Here is a 6,000-nt window from a genome sequence, read left to right as displayed (position 1 = left end):
TGAGACTTGAGATCAATCCAGTTGTTGATAGTTTTCAAGTCCTTAGATTATTAAAATAATCATTCTCCCTTCTTGATTCTTAGGCTTGGTAGAGCTCAGATCTTCATAATAGAGAACTCCTGAGTTCTTCATAGTGAGACTCTTGCCTTGAATTTTTCTAGCTGCACCCTGGCATCTCTTCTTCTCTGGCGTATGTACTAACGGCCCAATATGTCTTCTTACTAGTTGTCAAACACCATGTGCACAACCTGCTTGCCTGGACATGAGTTGGAAGATGTCTCTTCTTTTGGCATAGGCAATGAGCTCTGTTAGGTGTGGACACCCTCCTCCTGACCACTTGCCAATGCTAGGCTGTGGCCAAGGCCTGCAACCCACACCTACCTTTCTACTTCCCTCTGCCAATTTTGCTATTTTCAGGTACTTTTGTTAGAAATATCAATGAACTTGACTTCTCAGATTCTAGTCCCATCTGTACTAACCTGCTCCCTGTACTCAATCTCTTAACAGGAAATACTGTCTAAAAAGAAATCTAATCTTCCCAAAGCATCAAAACACATGACTTATGATACCCATCATCTTAAGGCAAATATTTTACATATGTGTGATTTTTTTTAAAATTATTTATGTATTTTCTAATTTAAATTATGATGTGGCTAAAGAGATGGATCAGCAGTTATGAGGACTTGCTGCTCTTGCAGAGGACTCGAGTTCAGTCCCCAGCATCCACATCACGCTGTTTTCAACTGTCTGAATTCTGATTGCAAGGGTCTTGACACCCTCCTCTGGCCACTGCGGGCACCTTCACCCATATGACATACATTCATACAAACACACACATACACACATACATACACATAAATACACAGACACACATAAAATCACATCTTTTAAAAATTAAATTAAATAAAAAAAATAAATTATGAGCTCCCTAGAGGCAAATGTGTCCCCAGAATGGTACCCGAAAGGAAATAGTTGCTTAGAGAGATAACAGTACATTGAATTTCACCAGCTCAGAAATTGGCATCAGTGGGTGTATCATGCACAGTTACTTTTCACTCTGTCTGCACTCAGTCTTTTCTCCGGTATTTACTGAGCGCCCACTGAGCGCCCACCATGTGCTGAGTTACTTTGCAAAGTAAACAGAATAGATTCTTTTGCAAATGGTGTAGTGCTGCTAAATGACAGCCGAGTCAAGGGAAGTGTAAACACCAACACCGGGGGGTGGGAAGTCAGCGTAGGGAAAGGTGCGGGGAATGAATAGAGGAAGACCAAATGGCGTCTGTGTGAAGTGGAGGCTTGAGGTTTTCCCCACCCCCTTTAAAGAATAACCTCCCCGCAAGTCTCCATTTGATTTGCGTTGGTTTTCTTTTGTATTTTTAACAGGCTAGGCTAGGTTTCAATTATTAGAACCTCCGAGAGTTTGTAAACAGGGGAAAACAAAACAAAAACAAAAACCACTCCTGTGTTATTCCCTTCACAATATAAACGTGGGCTTTAAAAAGAAAGAAACCCACAGAATAAATGCATTTCAATAATCACGGTGTTGGTGCAAACTGGTTTCCTGTCTGAAGGCCGCCTGCCTTGAACATTGAACGCTGACAGCACACCTTCTTAATCTCCAACCCCTTTCTTCTCCACTGCATAGTCTGGACGACATTAGCAAACTATTGTTTACTTAGCATCTCTCCATAGACAATGTTGCTGCGGCTTCACCAGGTGACCTCCTTAAAAACCTCATTGTGGCAGCCCCTGGAAGACAGGGCAGGGAGGCCCTGTGGAGTTTGCTAGCCTTCTAACCTGAGCAGGCACTAGGACCGCCCAGACACTGTCTGCAGGCGCGCTTCTCACCCTGTCAGAAGGACTGAGCCGGTTTAGCTGTTACACAAGAAGAGAGCAGCGGGCACCCGGGCTCAGACTGCCTCCCTTTTGCAGACGAGAAGGTATAGAGAAGGTATAGATGAGCTATTTATCCCCCAGCTTTTGTACGATGTCCGCGTGCCTTTAAGTGTTCACGTAATCTGATGCTCTGCAGAGCTGCCCAGCTCTAACGGGTTACTCTATTATTTTATGCTAATTCCCACAGCCGATGGAAGCAACAGTGCCGTAAAGAAATGGGCTAGCTATTCCCCGAGGCTGTGATCTGGAAGCATTTGGAGGTGTAAGTACCCGGCGTCAGATCTCGAACGCACTGGCTGAGCTGTGTGTCCCTTGACCCCTTTTCCTCCTCACTGGAGGAGCCGATGTGCGGCGGCATCTGCATGTTTCATTCATGAAGAGCAACAGAGGGTGACAGAAACCGCAAGTGATGGGCCTGAAACTCCACTTTGGAGTGACTGTGTTCCTTCCTGGAGGCTGCAGTTTGCTAGAGAGGCTGGGTTCGCACACAGTTCAGAGAGGAGAGTGATGTAGCTCAGGGCTGCGGACTGCTTGGCTTGGTTTCTGCTTCTGTTTTCAAAGCTTACAGCACTGTTTTCTCATCACTGTCTCTGGTGCAGTGTAAGGGTCTCTTCCCGTTTCCTTTGTCTACAGCTCCATACTCTTATCATAGAATGGACTTTCAGAAAGCTGAGGAGATATTCATCCCCCAGAGCAAAGCCTCAGAAGAGCAACCCATGTTCTCTGTCATGACACGTGAGCTCCAGGGTACACTTAGGAGACTGCACATAGAAGCATATGAAAAATTAGCAGCCTAAGATTCTCTTCTATGCAACAACATGTGAACATGTGTGGTGAGGGAATTGTTTACTACTAGAAAATCCAAAGGAACATAGTTTTATGAGGAAAAGTGGGATTTTCTTCTTCAAATAATTTACAAGTCCATTGAAGATGCCTTTCAGGGCCTCAGTACTAATTCCAGCCATTGAAAACTTTAAGGCATGGTTAGATTGTTAGGCATGTTGAGTTCCTCAGTAATCCATTTAGACGTGTGTGTCTGCTGCCAGTTGTAGTAAGTATATCCATTCGGAGATGTTTATAATACCGAGTTTATTAACAGTTCATGGTTGTAAGATAAACCCATGGAAAGAAAATAATCAAGATGCAATGCAAGATATCAGTGTCCTAAGTTCACTGAAAGCAATTATTGAGGAACTTAGAAAATCCTTTGAGTGGATCAAGAAGTTTTGTATTTAGATGGCAAATATCTGCTACATTGAAATGCCCCGAATGAGAATGTGTTCAGTGATGAAACCTTTGAACGTGTGTCTGTGGTTCTCCTAAAACACTGAGAGACAAGGAGAGACAGAGACTGTGGGGTTAGCTATGTTTTACTGGACTGTTTCATACTTTTTATGCTTTGAATATGGAGCTCTAATATCTATCATATAGAGCATATATTATTTTAAATGAAGTTAAAAGTAGTAGTAATGATTAATTTGCAGTGTCTTTAGTATGCAACGAATATACAAAATGCAAATATCAATATCCCTACGCAGTATTTCGTAAGCAGAGAAAATCATTTCATTGACAACTTCTGGAGAAAGAAAGATCAGGTTAGATATAGTAATCACCTTTCACTGATTTCTGGGCCCAGGATAGATTTTAATTTTACTTTTCAGTTGTTGGCATAGCTGTGGTACATAAGCCTGTAAACTTTGTGTGATGTTTCCTACACTTTAAGAAGTTTTTCTGTCTTTCAACTCAGGACAGATGACTCGATTCTTTGAATTAAAGCTTAGGCTGGAAAACTCCTGCCCAGCATAAAGTTTGCACGCATGCTTATTCGCTGGTTTTATGCGAAACATATTGTGGTAGCTTATATGTAATTGATCCCCATAAGCTCATAGGGAGTGGCACTATTAGGAGGCGTGGCCTTGTTGGAGGAAGTGTGTCACTGTGGGGGCGGGCTTTGGGGTCTCTTTGGCTTAAGCTTCTCTCTGTGTGACACAGACCATTTTCCTGTTGCCCGGAAGACAGGATTCTCAGCTACTTCTCCAGCACCATATCTGCCTGCAGGCTGCCATGCTCCTCATACGATGATAATGGACTGAACCTCTGAAACTGTAAAAATGTTTTCATTCTAAGAGATGCCATAGTCATGGTATCTCTTCACAGAAATCGAACACTGACTAAGACATGTATCATTATCTGTGTCTTACCAGAAATCATTTAAAAATAAATTGATTGTATGTGGATTTAATGTGTAGAACGGTATCCCAAGAACATAGAGGTTATTCAGCATTGGCTACTCTTCCCAGTAAACAACTCCTTCTGAACTTCAGTCCTTAACTGAGGTCCACCAGGAGAACCTGACTAGCTGCACACGACGAGTGCAAAGCTCGGAGGAAGTCTGGAATTGCTGGCAGACAAGTGGAGCTTAAACTGAAGAGTGATATACACAGATGAAAACCAACTTGTTACAGTGTAAAACCAACATTCATCTGGTGAGTGCTTAGAGGAGAAACCTCTGAGACCTCGAGAGGCCTACTGACTGAGATTTAGGTGAAACAATATTCTCTGGATTCCAAGGATAATGGTCAGGTGGACATTTCTGACTCACTTTTTATTTAAAAGAAGTTCATCAAATAGTGAACTTGATTCCCCCCTAAAAGAACATTTCCCCAGTATGCATTTTTATGTGGTTTTTACATCATTAAATCCCTGGTAGTGAAGGGGACCATCTTTAAACTACTCGGCTATTACAACTGACTCAGCACCTGTCCTTTGCTTAGACACCGTGGCTCCCAGGATTAGCCACACAAAAATGAAGTCCAACAGGATAAACTTCTAATGGGAATCTGGGGATGGGAGGAGGCAGTGTTCACTGAATGGATAAAGAAGGAAATTTTAAGAAGTGAGAAACCGCCCTGCTGGATTCATGCAGAAAGAAAATCACAACTCACACATGAATTTTTAAGGAGCGGTTGCCCTACATAAGCCAGGACAGGCTAAAATTTCGTGTAACTTGAGATTTCCCTTTTGCAAGCCAATTATGCTTTCTCTTATTAAATAAAACCCTGAAAGGGAAGCCACTGGGAGCTCGGTGGTGGCTTCGTGTTCACACAGGCATGAGCCGGGAAGGACAGTACTACTCATTCTGTTGCCATATAACAAAAAGAGAAAGTTATTATTTACCTAGCTTTGAGAACCAAGGTTTTGTCACTTCCAGAGTGGACTATTTCCTATCAAGAAAGAGTTTGAGCAGTGCCTAGTGGCCCACTCTTGCAATCCCAATACCTGGGAGGCCGAAGCAGGAGGATTACAGGCTCAAGTCTAGCCTGGGCTACATAGGGAGTTCTAGGCCAGTGGGAGCTGCATAAGAAAATACCTTTGATCCCAGCACTTGGGAGGCAGAGGCAGGCGGATCTCTGTGAGTTCAAGGCCAGCCTGGGCTACCAAGTGAGTTCCAGGAAAGGCGCAAAGCTACATAGAGAAACCCTGTCTCGAGAAACCAAAAAAAAAAAAAAAAAGAAAAGAAAAGAAAAGAAAAGAAAATACTGCTTCATAAACACGAGAAACAAAAAGATAAAGATGAAGATAACAGAGGGAGGAGAAAGAGGAAGTGTACACACTGCAGAAAGCTTTTGAAATATATGAAATCCAGCCATTGAGAATAAAATCAACAAAAGTATAAAATGTGTGCTATGCATTTGTTTATAAGCAGGCTAATTCAGAATATTGCTTTGATTTCCTCTTCGTGCTTCACATAACTATGTGGACATGGCTGTCGCTATTACATTCTCACTTGGGCTGAAGTCTTAGACTAACCAGAAAGACGAAAGAGAACCTGAGTTTCAACATTCACCTCTCTCTGACCCTGATTGTGGATAGAATGTGACCAGCTGCCTCCTGCTACTGCTGCTGTGACTTCCCCAGAGGATGGGCTGTCTCTTCTAACTGTGAACTAAGACTTAACCCATCTCTTCTTAAGTTACCTTTGTCAAGTATTTTGTACAACAAGGAGAAAAATAGTGACTATACATTCCCACCAGCATTGGAAAGAGACAACACTACTTGTGAATCTTCCATAAAATATAACCAATAAAAATGCAGAGCGACTGA

The 6,000-nt window shown here is 42.5% G+C and overlaps 1 protein-coding gene across 1 annotated transcript in view; it reads left to right on the top strand.

The window, feature by feature from the left end:
- The first annotated feature begins 1,843 nt into the window (after positions 1-1,843).
- Positions 1,844-6,000, top strand: part of Rab27b (RAB27B, member RAS oncogene family) — a 154,270-nt gene continuing 150,113 nt past the window's right edge. Inside the window, exons 1-2 of the mRNA XM_006970090.4 lie at positions 1,844-1,951; positions 2,084-2,158. The gene's annotated coding sequence lies outside the window, so the exon portion shown is untranslated. The remainder of the gene's footprint in view (positions 1,952-2,083; positions 2,159-6,000) is intronic.

This window comes from Peromyscus maniculatus, chromosome 19, assembly GCF_049852395.1.
Source record: "Peromyscus maniculatus bairdii isolate BWxNUB_F1_BW_parent chromosome 19, HU_Pman_BW_mat_3.1, whole genome shotgun sequence".
Lineage (NCBI taxonomy): Eukaryota > Metazoa > Chordata > Mammalia > Rodentia > Cricetidae > Peromyscus > Peromyscus maniculatus.
This window is presented reverse-complemented; position numbering and strand designations above follow the sequence as displayed.